This window comes from Cyanistes caeruleus, chromosome 5, assembly GCF_971803275.1.
Source record: "Cyanistes caeruleus chromosome 5, bCyaCae1.hap1.1, whole genome shotgun sequence".
In the NCBI taxonomy this organism is placed as follows: domain Eukaryota; kingdom Metazoa; phylum Chordata; class Aves; order Passeriformes; family Paridae; genus Cyanistes; species Cyanistes caeruleus.
The window spans coordinates 32,416,621-32,435,653 of NC_141705.1; the positions used below are offsets into that span (position 1 = coordinate 32,416,621).

General features: G+C 36.3%; 1 long non-coding RNA gene across 1 annotated transcript; it reads left to right on the forward strand.

Moving 5' to 3' along the window:
* The first annotated feature begins 4,090 nt into the window (after positions 1–4,090).
* On the forward strand, positions 4,091–13,892 carry LOC147653024 (uncharacterized). The gene is made up of 2 exons (XR_015286995.1): positions 4,091–4,186; positions 13,743–13,892. It is a non-coding gene; the product is annotated as an uncharacterized LOC147653024 (long non-coding RNA).
* Positions 13,893–19,033: the final 5,141 nt, after the last annotated feature.

Here is a 19,033-nt window from a genome sequence, read left to right on the forward strand (position 1 = left end):
CTATAGTGTCAAAGCAGGCAAAGCAAAAACTTGTGATGTACATGTCATTCTTTGGTTTTTATGTATCCTGTTCTTCTTGAGACATGAATAAAGACACCAGAATTGTCCAAAATAGGAATGACTGAGAATAAATAGTCATCCCTAAGAAAATTAGGCCAGGTAGAAGCAAGTGTGAATAGGTTCTCTGAGTCTTTAAAAGGAAATCTCTCAAAATTCTTGACTGTAAACAGTACTGACTTGGGCAATGAAGCAGGAACTCCTTGGAGTGTTTATTTTTGGTAAACAATTGGTCAAGGTGAAAGGGAATTTATTGTTCTAGTTTGTAAAATCATAAGATCAATTTGTATTTCACTGAAAAAGTAAATCTTCTTTTGACTTAGAGTATGGGAGGAGTGCTGATCCTTGTAGACAAATGAAATTTTTTCTACGCATTTCCTTCTGCACTTGGAATAACTCATCCACAGAGAAATAAGTGGATGTTGACACATAGAGATTAACAGCAGAGAGGTGGTCAAGAACAGCTTCTTATACCATTTCTGAGTAGTAGCTGACCACACAAAAGTAGTCTTTAGGAAGAGGTGGAGTTGACTTCTTTATATGAAAAGGGCAGGAAAGCTCACACAGCTAATTATAGCTGAGCAATTTTATACAAATCTGGTCCCTACTGCTTCTATGGTACCTGCTGAAGTCATTTGTAATTTTCAGTGCTATGGCATCATTTGACTTCTGCAACATGGTTAACCTATTGGTCATGAGAATTGTAACTGACAGGAGACAGAAACTTCCATAGGTAGTAATTAAATTTGCTTTCTACAACACCGGTTATGGCTTAACGGCCTCTTAGACTTCCTAAGGCATTTTTTTTTTCAGTTTCAAAATCTTGTCCTGCAAAAATAATAACAGTCTGATCAAGTAACCTCAGTTTCAGCTCAGGTTTCTGTTCCTTGATAGGATTTTGTCATGTTCTTCAAAGGAAGGTACAAGACAGTTTATATCAAATTGCTGTCTAATGAACTTTTGCTTAGTTAACTGGCTTCCTCAGTTAAAGGCTACCTTACACACTGGAGCATGAGGTTTTAATACCTTTTATTAAAATGTCTAACTTATGAAGGGCTCATTATCTTTTTTTTTTTTCAGCATTTCAGAGAGGACGACTTATTACTGTATTTATTTTGCTAATGAATTTAGTTAATAATAGGATAACTTGTCAGGACTTTTAATAAGTATTTTCCAACATTTGGAATGAATCTGTCAAATGTAGAAAATAAAAAGAGAAAAGTAAAAATTTAAAAATTATTAGCAGAAGACTCATTACTTGCAAAACTGAAACGAACCTTAAACTATGCAGTTTACAATTGTGTCTCTCAGCAGTGGCTGTTGGATAAATTGCACACACTTTTTATGTCCACTTAAGGATTTTCTTAATTAAAGAAAATATAATGGGAGAAAATTCCACAACTCTTTTGGATGATGAGATATAATTTCTTTCACAAGTTAACTAGCTATAAAATGACCCTTCACTTTGCTTTTTTAGGGGTTTTCTCATTACTTTTTATGTTCCTCCTAATTGTTTCTGACAGCTTGTTACTTCTCTCTCTGTACTTCATTCCTGCTGTCATTTCAATCTCTGTTTCAGTCCTCTCTTGTTCGGATTTATTTTTCTCTTTTGCTTTGTGCGTGGGTTATACTTTCACATTCTCTGTTTTCTTATTTGACTTTTCTTCCCCTTAGAATTTTATTGCCTCATACTTCATTCTGAAGTCAGGAAAGGGAAAGGACTACATGCCAGCTACAAAGTCAGGAAATATACTCAGCTCTGTATTTTTTTTTTATTATTTCAAAGTTTTGATCTGATGGATTCATGTCAGTTGATGCATGAAATAGCCCTTTCTTCAGCAGATACAACTATATACAGGAATTTCTCCATACTTATGTCAGGAAATTCAGTCAAAGTTTATATTCTATGTGTTTATAGACTGGTAGAAAGTATTTTTCACCATTGAGAATTCAATATTAAAAAGTTTCTCTTCATAATTCAATTGAACATCAGTCTTCCATCATTATATTTTTGAGAAGTCAGGTCTGTTAATAATTTCTTGATATTTACTCCATTGCTGTATAATTGATATATTGTCATTATATAAACCAATTCCAAATTTATAAGGGATTCCAATGATAAATTTTGTACATATGATTTCTCTTGTCTCTTCAGCAACCTTCTATATCTTCCACTAACAAACTGCTACTCAAGTACTTCTTCCAAACATAATTTGAAGGGCATTCTTTCCTGGCATGCAGCTTTATGTTTCTTGAGATTGTCAAACTGAATATTCTGAGTACTAGATTTGTGCTAATGCAGAAATGTTCTCTCTGTTGGTGTCATATTCCCAGTGTCAGCTGGGGGTTCATTATAAATCTTTGCTGTGTAAATACTGTAGTCATGTAAAAAAAATAATGGGTTTCCTAAGGGTGACCACTTCTATAGCATATAATGCTAGGAAAGGATGGTCATAATTTCTTATGCAGTATGTTGCTTATGCAGGACTTGAAGGATGAGGTTTAGGACAAGTGTCTGTCACATTAATTTAATTTTTCAAAAGTCACTGGCAATACTCTATATCAAAGACAAAAATAATTTGCAAAAGTAAATCCAGGAGTTAATTGCTAGGAGTTAAGACAGTGTTTGAAAGGAAATGGATGAAAAAGGAAGGAAGCAATAGACCATGCATACAAGAGATTGTAAAGGAAATCATCCAAAGTGCCTGCTGGTATCCTTATTCAGTCCTTTTATCATTGGAACATCTGAAATATATAAAACTAGATTTGCAGATGGTGATGACACTGAGAGGACAGCAAATCATAATGAACATTGCATCTAGATTCAGTGCAGACAGAGACAGGAGATGGGGCAAAATATTTTGAAAATAGCAAAATCAAACCACATTAAAAATCCCAACTACCATACATGACAACCTTTTATAGAATTAAAACATGCAGTTAACTGACATATTTAGCAATATGATAGTTTTTATTCCTGAACTGTCACTGCCAGAGCAGTCCTCCCCTTTCCAGTCATGTCATAGCTGCTATGAAAAGTGCAAATCTGGCTGCATCAGAGCATGTGGGGGTTATTTGGTACCTTGCTCATTGCGCTGATTCTGACAGTATAGGATCTGACATTGTCACATACCTCTTGCACTGGGTTGAGCATACACATCTGGAAGGAGTTCAGTCTTCCTCGTACATGCACTTAAGTCTTCAGGTTTTATTTAGTAGTGTGATACTTTAAGGCTACACGTATGTTTTTTTCTGTTTTAATTAACTGTTGTTTTGTACAGAAATAGAAAAAAAGCCAGGGTATTTGGTGCTAGCAAAGGAGATGTGGTTGTTAAATCAGTATGTTAGGATTCTGTGGCCGCTGTTCAGGGAGAAGCTGTAACTAATGACTACTTCCCTGTGATCTTTAGCTAATAAATGTGTAGAAACTTTATTCTTGCTTCTTCAGAAAAGGAACTTGTGCCCAGTTTTTAAAAATATTTTGGCAGTGGCCCATGAGGTCTTCTTTTCTAAATTCTTCTGGAGTTTTTGAAAATCACACTGGAAGCCTTTCAACAACTTGAAGTGTCTAATTCTTCCTGGGCTTTTAAAAGTCTGGTCTTTTACCCACAGATTTTTTCATCCAGCCATGTTGTCTGAAAGCAGGAGGTTTCAGGTCTTTTACACCTCCATGAAACCTTCCAGATTCTGGTACCTGCATCCTATCATGCCCAGCAGTTGCTCCAACAGCAAATCCTGTAGTACTCCATTTCTTTCAGAAGGGTCAGCAGGGCTGACTTCACTTTACCCTGACGTAAAGTAGACCCTAAAATATTATTGATGGAGCATGTTTTCTTTTCAAATAGTCTTAGAGAGTTTAAAACAATTGCTGTTATAAAGTGCCTCCCTCCTGCTATGAACAGCTCTGCTGTTCCTTACAGAGCAGCAGGTAGAATATTTCAGTGTTAGCACCTTTGTCTACTCTCACACTCTCCAGGGTTGCTGCAATGACTTTATTTGCACCTGCTTCATTAATCATCTGGGTTATCATCTCATGGCATTAATCCATGTTGCAGACACTACTGAGATAATTCTCTGGAATGTGAAGACCATAGGCATCTGGCCCAGTTACTTTCAGTTCATCCTGGAGGTGAGTGGTTCCACTTCTATTGCCATTTTTTAATAAAGGAGAATTGTTTCTGATTTCTGAAAGGATCATGCAAATGGAAATTTCAAACTATTGCTATTGTTGTTCCATATTCTATTTCAATAGTCTCTTCCACTTTACCATGGCACATTATTTCACTTCCTACCGTTTCAGATGAACATCTGTAACAAAGTTGCAATGAAAATCAGTGTGCCATTTGATTAATGAAATTAATACCAAGTGATTTGAATGCCCTGGAATAAATCATGTGACAAAGGAGATGGGCTTAAGTGGTGAATAAGTGTATTCATTCTTGTGAGAATACAAGAGATATGAACCAAATTTAATGTGGATTTTTAAGATAATTTAAATTAAGCTCCAAATATTATGAATGCTGTTGATCAATGAAATGTATACTAATCCTAAAAATCTCCACATTCTGGAAACCAAGGTATGATTTTCAGTGCCGTCTTCAAGCTTCTGTTTCTGTCTCAATAGTTTACCAGTAAACTGAATACTGATATCAAAGATTTATAATTGAATATACATTTTAGATCTTATAAATAATAAGAGATTAATGAGTGTATTTGATGGCATTGAAGTCATAAAACCATGGCATATTTCAAATAATGTCATGTGCAGCTTGGCTAAGAAAAAGATACCTGGAAACATTCCTTTTGAACACAACTGTTGTGGTAAGACAGTTGAAGAGAGAAAGTTTTGGTGATTTCTACTTTCTCTGTAAGCTACATTACATCAGGCTTTACACATAGTGATCAGTACCCTGTATTTCACCTAGAAAGTGAAATGTTCACCACTGCAAACATTGGTGTATCTGGCTTTAGTGTACTTACCAAAAAGGCAGACAGCAAAATTCAGGTAAACTGTTAAGCAAACTCCCAAAGTAGTCCCAGTAGAACAACCACAGACACATGTTAAATGCAGAATATTCTATTCCTGTGCTATAAATGCTTTTTTTTTTTCAGTTTAACCTCAAATATATAGGTGTTTCCCTTGAACTTCTTTGTTTTGCTTTTTGTGATTTGCTTTTTTGAGAAACTACCTTCAAATGGAACTTGGCTGCAAAGATCAATAACAAGGCAAAAAATACAAAACAGAATTTGAGAAATTGTGACTATATCAAATTGTTCCAGGCAAGTTCAAAATACATAGGTATTTGATGTTTAAGCACTGCCTTCCTTTCAGGTGAGGACAGGTAGCTGACAAGACAACATGAAAAGCATGATGTTGCCTTTGAAAACATGACTGAAACCTTTAAAGGTTGGTTTTGCCAAAAAGGATGCACAAAAAGGTACTACTTTCTGCAATTTGTGCCTGAATTGCCTTGCCTGTTTACACACTGCAAAGGGCTGGATTCAGACCTTACATAAATTGTGAGCATTGCTGGAATCATCTCCTTTAAAAGCAAATTGAACATATAGCATTAGCCAGAGGACTCATCTTTGTAACACCTTGATGTGGTGACTTTTTTAGTCCATGTCTCAGCCAAATTATAGCAAAAAACAAAGGATTTTTTTTCTTAATTAAGAAGGCTCAGAACTCCAGAAGTGACCTCTTGATTCCCACTGGTTTTCAGTTTTTCAGTTTTCAGGCCAGGATTTCAGCCCTGTGTTGCAACTGGATACATATACAACTCTGCTGGGGAATTGGAAGTCATTGTCATAGAATGGTTCAGAAGATTTATAAACCAAGCTACTTCAAACTTTAAAACACAATGGTGACAACACTGTAGGCAGAATAATTACTAGTCATAAATTATGAATGTTTTGGGGTATTTTTGTCTTGGAGATGTATGCAGGAATCTCATTGCTGGAGTGATTACAGGGTTTTACACAGGGAAATCAGAATGCCATGCTGTTAGAATGGAAAAGGTAGAAAGCTTTGATATTGTAATATTGATTTGATATTATCAATATTGTGTATTGATAAGGGATACAAAACTCTTTGTCTTTACAAACAAGGGATTTGCCTCTCCCAGATTCTCTAATACTCATTTTTCAGGTACTAAACACAAATTTACTCAGAAAGCAAGTTTAGGGGATATGCACACTTATGGATTTTTTTTATATATTTCTATAAAAACCTAGCTAAACAATATATGTCTTTAGATAATTTATTGCACAAAGCAGGCAAGACATTTTTAAAATATGTTTTTACTAGACTCCTTTAACTTATGACCTTTTGAAAAAGTATGTGAAGAAACAAGGTCATTACATAGTTCCTTGCCAAAGTAAAGAGTACAGGATTCCTGAGGGAGGGCTACTGCCTGGCCTCTCTGAGAATAGGTAGGAGTTTGTCTCTGGCACTGACTACAGCATCCACAAAGTTTTATATATAGAACAGACCATATGTTCATTCTCCTTACAACTAACTGCTAAATACTTTTAATTAGAATGATTGTTCAGTCGACCATCTTATTTTCTTGAGTCTCAATAGTTATTAGCATAAAGGGTTTAAAAATCCATCAGATACTCATAGAAATCTCTAAACAAAGTTCAAGTCTGAAAATAAGCAATTCTTTATAGTGTATTGTGAAACTGAGTAGAAACTTTAAGACTGGTTAAGGTCAGCTTTACTTCTTAGTTTTAAAGCTACTGTGGGATCTGAAATGAGAGCTAAGGCCCCATTTTCCAGAAATAGGAGGAGACAAAGTCGCTTTCTGGAGATAAAACCTTCTAATAGCAATAAAGACCTCACTGGAGCAAAAAGATGCAACTCATTCTTCCCTGTGCTTGTTAGACTGAGTTGGTTTTCCGTAGTGTTTGTGAGGTCTGTGAGAAATGTTTGGATAAGATCTTTTGGTGCTGTTCCCAGAACATGGTTCATGTGATATCAAAGAATCCTGATGCTTTGCCAGGGACCTTTTTGTCATTGGGAATTTAGAGGCTGGGTTTGCAAAGAGTTGGCTGAGCTGCAGTACAAAGAAAACTCCTGAGCAACCCATTCAGGCAAGCCATCTTCAGTCAAAGGCCACCAGGGAGCTGTACCAGCAGGCTCCACCCAAAAAAGCAAAAGAAAGACAAGTGACAATTTTAACTTCTGCAACACTGCAGAGCTGAAGCTGAAACATCAGTTATCCAGGCCATGGATTTACACTGAAATATGAATTACTGGAATGACTAAATGAGATCATTGTAACCTTTCTTAATGCCAGACTGTCTTTGTATTGAAGCAAGGAGATCAAAGAGATGAAGACCAGACTGATGTGCAATTATTATATTCCTTCAACTGCAAGAATTAGAGACTCAAGCTGCCTGAGAAATGGGAAGCAGGGATTTTGACTGACCTCACTTAAATACTATTTCAGTAGCATTTAGACATGAGTCTAAATTGGTAGTTTCCAATCTTTTTTTCCATCTGTCATGCATAACTTTTCCTCACTGACATGGCAGTCCCAAATTAATGGGAGGTAAACATACTAACAATTTTCCTCACTACTTCCATTCACCTCTTGAAGTCTGCAGTTACAGACAGCATGTTTTGACTTAATCTCCCACTGTTGCATGCAGTACTTACTTTAGGTGCAGTTTGCCACCACATGCTTACAATACACAAAAGATGTGAAGGAAGCAGGTTTTCCAGAAGCCTTACATTTGCAGTGATGACCTATTAGGTAAATTTGCATCCTTCCTGCTTAGTGAAGATGAAAAGATGTAAAACAATATCCTAATGGGTCAAGTTTATACAGTTTCAACTCACATAATATTGTTTTGTTTACTGATGAATATGTTATGTAACAACTGCTAGAAATCTGAGAAGCTATTTTGTCCAATTTTGTCTTCCATTTTTAATTATTATGCCATGTATTTTTGTATTGATTTCATTCTATAGTTTCTATTAAGAATCTTATAATTTTATTTTGTTGTAAGCAGAATTTCTTTTTTCACAACTTTGCAAACTTTATTAATAATCTTTTCTACTTACTGTCACCTGCATATATCACCAGTGATCTTGTGCTTGACTTTACCATGAGCATTTTAATCTGACCTGCTGTAGGTATTCTCAGCCCTGTGTTCATTTGACATGATTCACTTTGATTTTTCTTAGCTATCATTGCATCTGGTCAACAGACTGATCAGCTGAAGAAGTTACTACCAGTGCATGTGTGTACATACACAAAAAAATTTATATGTCCATATGAAAGGATTTATGTCTAGAGATTTATTTGGTATTAAGGTTCATTGACCACCACCAGTGCCACTTAACTAATTATGAAAGAAAATATGCTAAGATTGAAAAAAGAGTACATATTTTTAATTAGATATAAATGAGATAGAAAAGTACAGACAAATCTGTAGAAAAGTTTTTGGGCTTGTGACTGACTTACCACATGATCTGCCTCTCCTTACATCAGTGGGTTCATGCCATGTACACCATGTCTCTGAGTTCAGTGTGCAAGCCTTGTGCCAACTCTGCCTTCTTGAAACCAGCCCATCTATCTTCTAACATTACTGTCTTAATTTACAACTGCCCCTATCTGGTGCTTTCCTGATACACTGAAGAAAAGAAAATCAGTTGTATCATACCATGAAACATAGAAACTAGAATGCAAAGTATTACTTATTTCTAAGTTTAAATACACTTTTCATGTTGAAAAGTGACTGCTGTATTCATAAAAAAGAGTTTGCATTTCTACTCAGAAATTATTAGCACAGTAAGGATTACGTACTATCTTATCTGAGTAAGTTGCTAAAATTTCATATTCTCAATTTGCCAGCTCCCTTCACCAAAAATTAACACCAAAGAAAATACTTTGAAATGTTATTCCAGTGTTTCTTGAAAAGGTTAAAATCAAAGCAAAGCAAAGGATTTCTGCTTAAGATACCTGAACATCAGATTTTCTATGAACTGCAGAGAATATAATTATAAGAATATAATTTTGTTATTAATTTATTAACTAGGTGCACCAAGTAGAAAGTGGAACTGAAAATCCTTTCTGGAGGTCATTTATTTCAATGTTGCCAAAATTCATTATTATTGGGCCTATCTTTCTACTGTGATGGCATAGATGCATACAAGCATCCCTATTTTCAGTCCAGCATGTGGGTGCTACTGCTGTACAATAGCTAGAATCTTGTGCCTGGGTAGTTGTGTTCTGCAGCCACTGCCTGAATTGCCAGGTATCAATAGAAACTTCCTCTCCCTAACCCAAGTTTTGATGACCCTGGGAAATTACACCATTCCTCATATCCTATGCCTCTAAATGCTCCTCCGAAGTGGATCTGAATTTCATTAGAAAGAAAGGGTCAGCCCCCACATTCTGCTGCTGGAGTAGCATCACCTTCCCCACAGGTCAGTTCACTTTTGCCAAGGGAACAAAATGAACATGGAACAGCTGGCCACTGGCAATGCTCAAAATGTGCCCCTAGGGAGGGAGAATCTGAGGGCTCTGCTCCCTTCCTGTCCTGCTGACTGAGACTAAGTACAACATTCTTCAAATTACTTACAGAGAGTAGTTCTAAGGGAAAAGGTTAGAAGAAAGAGAAATACTAAATTAAATTTTTCTGGAACTTTACCTGGGCCTCCAAGGATATGTCACGGTCTTCCCACAGCTCAAGAGCTCCTGATCCCTTGTCCAAGAACAGGATCAGTTACAATAAACTGAAGTCAACACAGTTGTCTAGTCTGACTTGTAGCATCGTTGTCACTGGAGATGTTTACTTTCCAAAATAATATATTCCAGTGCTTCACTGTCACTATGATTAGACAGCTCATTTTTTTGTTTTCTTTTATCGCTAGTGTCTTATTTAAGCATCCAGTGCTCCATCCAAGGGACATTAATTATGGTCCTTTTCACTTAGACAGATTGTCCCTTACCTCTTGAAAGCAAATTTTCACATTACTGAGGATTCCTTACCTCAGTCCTCTCATTTCTAGGCTCTATCATTAGAAGTCATTGTCTTATATATCTTTTCTCTATCTTGTTTGTTTGAGCTCCCTCCACCTTTAAGTGTGATTTCTAAAATTAAATAGCATATAATTACTGAACACCTGAAAACAGAGTTCCTATTTAGTCATCTCACAAGATTTGGTGGGGTTTTGAGACTCTTTTCGCTATTGGCACAAAGTTAGCAACATGTTGATCTTAATCTCTTCACATCCTAGGGGTTTTTATAAATTATTATTGTACTATATTAAATAATCATTGAAGTGCTGTTCCTTAACACTAGTATCAAATTAATATTAGATACATTTTTCTGACAGACATTTAAAATTACTATTTTTTTCTAAATTTCAAGTTAAAAAATTACTGAATAATGAGCCAGATTTGTACTGCTTGTCAATTGCATATGACACCAGGAGAATTGGGTTTGGAGTCATGATGGAAAATGGGTAAACTCCTGAATATATTCCTCTTTTTTCTTACATGAATGGTACACTCCAGAACCATCAAGTTCTTCTCCATGTCACTTGGTCAAAAAGAAAAAATGAGGAAGCTGGCTAGTGCTGATAAGGTAACTTCATGAAATGCAAAGAATAAGTTAATAGATTTTGTGCTTCCGCTGATAAGGCAAGGATTTATAATGTTTGCAAAAATTGCTTCAACTGATCTTTTCAAATTACTCTTGTGTCATTTTCGTCCACTCATTTGCATCCTTTCACTGTGATAAAACCATGGTCAGTCATCTTACCAGGTTATTGCTACTTTAAGTCATCACACAAATGCGTAAGTATCTACTTATATGTTCTCATCTTCTAAACTGGAAATGAGCAGGAATGTCAGGCTCTCATTGATAAGGAGTTGAATGATTTATTTGAAATTAGGCTTTGTTTTGTGTCATCTTTAGCAAGCAGTGCATAGGACTCTCATTTTAGGTATAACTATTTGTGAATGACCCCCTCTTTTCCCAGCTGAAGTAGGTGTTAACCATTCCACTCTGGACAAAAAAAAATCTAATCACTGTGATACAAACAGCACAGGGAGACGCTGGACTGAAGAAGATATAAGCATCAACCAAAATAAAGACCCCAAGTGAAATGTAGTGATAAATGCAGCCAGCCATCTCCAGCTACCCAGTGAGATTTGAGTAGAAGGTGATGTGATTCCAGTGGCTATATTCATCTCACAATATACTTAGAAAAAATTTAGTCTTTAATTCATGAACAGTAGTAATGAGAGACAGCTGAGAGACATAATGCATGCCATGTATTTAGAGCTATTGGAAGACCAGTTAACTGTCTCATGATCTTGCCAAGCCTAACAGCTCATATGGTGATCTCTAGTGAGTTTTATTTAGGGTTTAAACAGGGAAGTGCTTGAAATGATACACTAAAATAAAACTATGACAAAACTACTATATAGTCTATTCTAATGGAGTTGTTAATATCAGCACCACCTTCAACTGAAACTTATAATATTCCATTAAATATCTGCCTACATCATTCAAAAGCATGGCAGAAATAGCAATACCACAATTACTGCTTCAGATACTTCCCATGGAGCAACCCATGATACCTAATGGATTCTGTCAGTCGTGTTTTAGAGCTTAAGTTAGATGACTTCAATTAGGATACCTTAGTTAGGATGCAACCAAGCCTTCAGTAGAAACTTGGCCATTTTACTGAAAACACAAGCAGTATCTTACCCGGATGAATTTACCCTCTCATTACTCAGTATTTGCATGCCTGGCTTTAGTTCAGGAGCTTGAGCCAGTGTTTCCTCTTGATTTTTTTTATTCAAGGTAAAAAAACCAAAAACAGTTCCAACATCATTAAGCATTCATGGTTTTTATTTTTTTTTAAATAGAGCTAGTCTTTGATCAGAGACAGAAGCTGCTAAATGCAGATTCCATATTTTGCCAAGGCCATGATTTAAAATTTCACCTCAATCTTATCTGTTACAGGCTTTTGAATAGGAGATAAAGTACCTGATGAAGAGCATGTCTACACACCACCTTTGGAGAAAGGGGCAGAGTGAAAAGCCACAAACTCTTAGAAAATATCAGTTAACATAAGTAGGAAAGTAAAAGTTGTTCGAGAGCACAGTCAGCCTAAGGAACTTGGTTTCAGCTACAAAGATTTGAATGGAAGAATGTAATTTTTATATTCATCAGGTGATTCCATTTAAAAATCTGTGCCTAATTTAGTAAAAAGGAAAAGTAGAACTATACTTGGGGCACATTTTATATATCTTTATATGCAGATTGACTTTGGCCATAAAGCTCAAGTAGGTGCCCTACCAAGTGGCAAACATACTAACAACTTTTTCCTACTGAGTTTTTTGACTAAACTTCTGTCTCAAATTTGTATTCCAAAAATAGGAGGAGATTTTTATTTATTTTTAAATCCTTCATCCAGCAATAAAATTGATGCAGGAATGTTTCTGGGTACTCTCAGGACATTCCTCTTCTGAGGAATCTGCAAGATTTGAATTATTATAAGTTTTAAATTTTTTTTCAGTTAATTTAATTCTCCTAAGTTTTAGCAGCCTTTTACAGTTGGCAGTTACTGAAGCTGCAGTTCAGCTACTCTGGTACACTTCACAAAGTCAAGCCTTTAAAATCTGTGGATGCTTTCTTCTCTGCTATTGTACCTCATGCCAGCAATTACAGATGACAAGACATTAAATACGAGACAGAGCGTTGTGAGCAAAAAAAAAAAAATTTATTAAATATGAGACTTATGTCTGACCTGCTTCACCCAATTTTGTCTCTGTGGCAACAGCCACAAGCATGTGACAAAACATTTGGGATTTTTCTGAAGAAAAGTTTACATACTTAAAATGTCACTTTTCAAGAATGCATCCTCTTTTATTCTTAAGCAGGTTTCAAAAGTGCAGAGCATATTTACAGGAAAACAAATCTTGTGAATGTAAAGCTTCACCAGATAATGCGTTAAAGACCATTTGCAACAGTGAGCACAGCCAAAAGTCACACACATCTCTGTTCACTTACCTAGTCTGGCTGTGCTTTGGGAAGGGACAAGTCAGTCTTCTGAACACAAGTCTAGAATACTCTGGTATGATAATCACTAAATCTATTGCATGTTCTTTACATAAAATGATCCAGAAGAACTGTTATGGTTTACTAAAAATATTTTAACTGTGCAAGATGGGAAAAAAATAAAAAAAATATTCTTACCTTTTATTGCTACATGAAATGTAATCATACTGTAGACGAATTTGCCATGCTGGTACATACAATCATTAGATTACAGATTACTGGACTGAAAATCATAGGCAAAGTATGTATTTTTATTTAGAAAATCTCAACTGTCTGTTTCCATATCAGTTCATCTATTATTCAACATTTTTAAGTTTTATGAAATTAATACTTCTTCACCAATGAAGAAATTCTGATGATCTGATACTCAGAAATACAAAATCATTTACTGTATCTTAAAGCTCTCCCAAAAGCCATGTAGTAATGACATTATCTCCTGTGTCCCAGCTCTACTGGTTAACTTTTACAACTCCAGTGTTCAACTGGCAATTGTTAGTTATCTCAATATTACACCCTTAGGAAAAAAAGTATTTTTAGTTTTCCTTTTTCTTATACACTTTACTATCTGTATTTATGTTCTTGTTATCTGTTCACAGGATAAAAGCTTGGGATCCATTTGAACATCAGCATAAAATTTATCCAGTTTATGAAGAAGTACCTTATACAATGATCATCAAACTCCAGCTGCTGGAGGAAAAGGCAAAAGCAATCCTACTTGCAGGCACATAAAACTGATTATACTGGCAGTGCTTTTTTATCATCTTTCTCCAGTAATAGGTATGTTACTATTAAACATTTTCAATGCAAAATTTATACATAGGCAATAATGTAGGAATGTAGTGAGCTGCAGCTCTAGTACATTTTTGACAAGTAGTACGTATCTAGTGCATATCTAATTTTGATATTGCCTTGGTTTTATTTGAGAAACTGAGTTTTTTTGTCTTTTAAATAGAATATTGAGGACTTGAACTTTGCTATCTGATGTGGTCAAAAAGAGCTTTGGGAGCCGACAGGCTAGGGAGTATGCAAACCACCTCATCTGCCCTGCTTTGTCCCTGCACTGAATCAATGATCCTGGTTACCAATCCCTCCCCTGTGCCAGCCACCAGGCTATCCAGGCTATTTTAGATCCAATAAGACATTCCTTAGACAATTAAGGGCATTCTTCAGGGCCTGAAAAACACATAGGCCAGAGAGAATAGGGTCAAAAATGGTCAAAGAACAAGAAAATGGAACTAAGTAAATAGCAGTACCAGATAATCTTCATACAAATACAAATTTGGGGGCTTGCACTGTTGTTGGTTACCACGGGTTCTGTTTGCTCTAAACTTTAATGTCCATTTATATTCATTCCCATCACTGACATCCTGTGCATTGTTAACCTCAAGCTGTATCTCCATACAAGTCTGAGATTCTGCTTCTGCAGCACAACTGAAACACCTGTGGGCAAATGAATTCACAACCTCCATCCATTTCCCTCCTCTATCCATTAAAAACAAATAAGAAAAAAACAACCAAAATGCACACAAAACCCCCAAACCAACAAAAAGACCTGAAAGTGAAAACAAAACCAAAACGAAAAATGAAAACAACAGACAAAAAGCCCCACAAAAAAACAAAACAACACCAAGAGCAACCAAGCAAACAAAAAAAGAAACCCCAAACCCAAAAAATCCAAACCCAGTACTGTTCCTCCACTGCCAGCAAATGCAACTATTGTGACCACCTCGTTATCCCTATCTGGGCTGTTGTCTCTGAGTTGAACCTCGCTGTATTCCTTACTGGAAGGTTACAGTTGCAAGTCAATTGCCAGTCTTTCCCCCAGAAGTATAAAATAAGTTTACACACTTAAAATTGGTCAGATTTTTATTTATACTGCACACTCATCCAATTTGCCTCCCACAAAAATATCTGCCTTACTGATACCACAGGGGGACAAAATGAAGTTCTGGGTACTATCTACAAGCCTTCCATTTCTGAGCCTGACTGGTGACCTAAATAAAACTTTTCAGTATTAGGTTTTTCCAAGATGTAATTTATACTATGGCTGTCAGGAGTTAAGATAGTAGTTGCCATGGAGCTTTAATCTTTTTTTAGGCTTTAGTCAAAGCAAGCTGGAAATCAGTATGCTGGGTAGAACCCTGCTCAATAGAATTTTATTCAAATTGGGGCAGGATTTAATCCTAATTTTTCTGCTGAACATTGCTATCAAAGAATAGAATTCATTCTATTCTCTTCCTCAAGAGATGAAAGTTTCCTTTCCAGATTCTTAGATCGTGCTACATTCAACCCAAAAAGTACCTGAGTTGGTTCCCCTCTATTCCTTCAACTGTAAACTCTAACTTTCTTCTAATCTCAATGTGCACAGCTAATCACTGCAGTGAAATTCATTCACCAGTTCTTCCATTTGCAGTGAAGGCATTCTGTAAGTATACGAAAGCAAAGCTTTAGGGAAGATTTTATTTTTCTATGCATACACTAATCTCTATACTGAAAAGCAGGCCTGTGAAACAGAAATTACAGTTTGAATCTATGTCTGTGCTACTTATAACTCCCTTGATGTGTTTAAGAAAAAAACCCAAAAGCACACAATGCATGAAGTGCATCTCTGAGAAGTACAAAATTGGCCATGCTATAGCCAGTAAAGCTCTTCTGGAACACAGCTGCAGCAGAACAGAAATGCAATTCAGTTTAATACTTGCATTTAAATCTTAATGGTTGACTTAAACCTGAACTTGCCCTATACCAGGTAAATTAAAAGAAAGCAGATCTAGGTGGAAAAAATGCAGAATTTTTTAAAATGATCTTTTAGAAATCTTACCCACCAAAAAAATTAGAAAGGATTCAGATGAAATCTTAACTTGACCTTGTGACTTGGATTCAAAAGCAAATGACAGCTTTGAATGAAAAATTTCCCAGAATTTTCATTAAATAAAACTGTTTACTGCCCAGCTGTAGTGACACTGCATAATCCTCAAGCTGTTCCAAAGACTGCAGAGTAAACAGAAAACTGTCACAGGAGAGAATTTCAAACTCCTTTCAACTCTTTCATGGCATGTACTATAAAAGAGGCATGATAACAGGAAAAGAAAAAAAATACATATTTTCCCTTCTACAGTATGTAAGTGTGGGACTTGAACACTTGCACATTAACATATGTTTATACCACTGACAGCAAAATGTCTTACCTAACTAGCATTGGACAGAAGAACAATTGTGGGTTTGAGTGAAAGCTCTGCTCATCAACTTCAGACGATCAAATGCAAAGACTTGTGGTATATTTTTTAGTCTGAGGTGTCAGTATCAAAGACTTGCAGAGATACTGGAGATGAAACCTCTTAATAAAAGAAATATTCATTTAGACAAGAGGGAAAAATAACTCCAAGCCATTAACTTGCTGATGTGGCCAAACTTATAAAGGCCCATCTCAGCTCTAAAAGGGTAACCGAAACAAAACCCTCATATAAATTCAGGGAAGAAAGAGGCACCTCTATTCTGAACCAGTTTTGAGACCTGTCAGTATCACATTACCATTTCTGGATGTGTAGATCAGTTAAATCTTGGAAGGAAAATAGTTAAAACTAGTTTGAATACAGAAGTATTATCATAATGCTGCAGGTACCAAGATGGCCTTAAAATAAATATAGATGGCAAGTATTAAATTGCCTGTTTTGCTTTCAAAGCAATATGCTTTCTCTTGTGTTTTTGTGTTTTGCTTTAAAGCTTATTTTGTCAAAATTAATCAAACCAGTCCACAGGACAGTGATCAAGAAACATTCTTGCTTCAATATGGTTTATTTTAAATAGCTTATGGGGATCTTTTACTGCTGATGAACCTGCAGTACTTCAAAACTGAAAGGCAAAAAGAACTCAGAAGAGCACCATTTTTTCAAAAGCTATAAGAAAACAAGATGTAACTAGGCTGAATTAGGATGCAATAATTTTCAGCATTAATTTTCAGAAGAGAGAGCCGTTAACTGTGTAGTCACATATACTTCTATCAATTTCCAAAGTATGTGTTGCCCAGATTAATTTTTTTTTTTTTTGCAAAAAGATAGACTTACTTCATGAGACCAAATACGTATCTTGAAAAGGAACTGTTTAACAGTATTTTCTTTCCATTTTGACTTCACTAATGAGGTTCATCCCTTTAAGAAAAGTAATTCAACATTAAGAAGCAACATAAGAATTCTCTACTTACCTTTCTGATTTCATACAAGCATCTTATGTGCATCTTCAGCAATTACCATTGATCTTCTTTGGGAATGGATAGAAATCCACAAAATTTAGGTTTGGTTAAAAGAAAGGGGTGAAAGGCTAAATACCAGATAACATCAGATCTTTTCTCATGTATGTATTAACAACAAATTAGCTAGGTAGTTTAAAATAAGTAATTGCAGAAGCACCTAGTATATTTGAGGGATGCTGATAATTTGCAATATAAACTGAACTATTGCTACATTTAAGCAATTTTGTGTATTTAGGCAAGCACATGCCATTTCTGCAGCACTACCTTCACTGGAAGCCTTAAGAATTCCTATTCATTGCTAGAAGGGTCATTAGCATAAAAGAAAGCATCCCTATATTAGATATTTATCTGGACCACTTTCAAAATCTAAAATTTCCTTTCTGTAACACCCCAACATACACTTCCTACTTCAGCAATTATTTCAGATGAACAATTATATAAGGCTCCCAGATTTCCTCTCTGTATTGGAAAGAAGTAGTCTTGATTTATCCAGTACAAATTCAAGCGCTACTTTTCCATATAAATCAGTAACATTAATAATTACAATTTCATTTGTACTTTGTTCTGCAACTTTGGTGCTTACTTAAGCAATGTTTATTTTTTAATACTAGGGAGAACGTCCATTTTAGGTAAACATTAGATGTTCATATAATTCTCAAGACTTCAAATCAATCTTCTCAAGAAGGAAATTTGAGAATCCTTAAACCATAACAAATAAAAAAGGAGTCAAATGTTCAGAAGACAACTTACTGCCACTTATCTCCAACAGCTGGTCAGATCATTCTCCATCAATAGCCACGATCCAGCCCCTCAAAACTATTTTTGCAACCTGAGATCAGCCAGTAGGCCTGGAAAGCAAGGTAGGGACAAGGTTTACCCTCTGTCCTACCCTACTGATGGTCACAGCCCTTACAGGAGTTTCCTGCAGCTGTTTACTCACTGTGGTACAAGTGTCCCTACTGGAGCACTACTCCATAAATCTACAATTTTAGAGCAAAAATCCAAACCTCTGCCTTTATACTCCCCAGTACCTGGTAACTACTTGCAAATGCTCAATCCTGCTAAGGAGTCAGATCATACCTGAGGAAACAGGCTTGGTATTTTACTTACCTTATAAAAGCGAGCATGCTGTGCATTGATTTGTGCAATCTGGTCCGACAGCACCAAGGCTTTGCATCCTGCATGGCACATTCCACCCTCAAGCCCCAGCTGGCACGGCCCTCTAGTGGAGATGCAAGGAGTTCTGATGGCATTCATCCATCCCAGCTTGCTTTTGCTCATCTGCCTGCCTTCTGGGCTGCTCTCAACTCAGCACAACTGCTTTCTAATCAGGCTTGGCCAGAGCTGGTGTCACTTTTCCCTCTGTAGTGTCAAGGGAAACCTTAGCAGCAAGGGAGATACCTACAGGGACTTCTGAGCACTGGCAACCTACCCACAGGTAGCCCCACAGCCAGCCCTGCAGAGCTGCTGCCTGCCTTGCCAAGCCCACAGTTTCAGTCTCAAGAGCACCACAGAGCAGGAACCCTAGGACTGAGCTTTGGTACCCCACTCACTTCATTAGCATCTCCCATTGCAAAGGAGCAGCAACAGCTGTTTTCATCTTTTCTGCACCTCTCCTTTAAGGCATGGGGGTAAGGA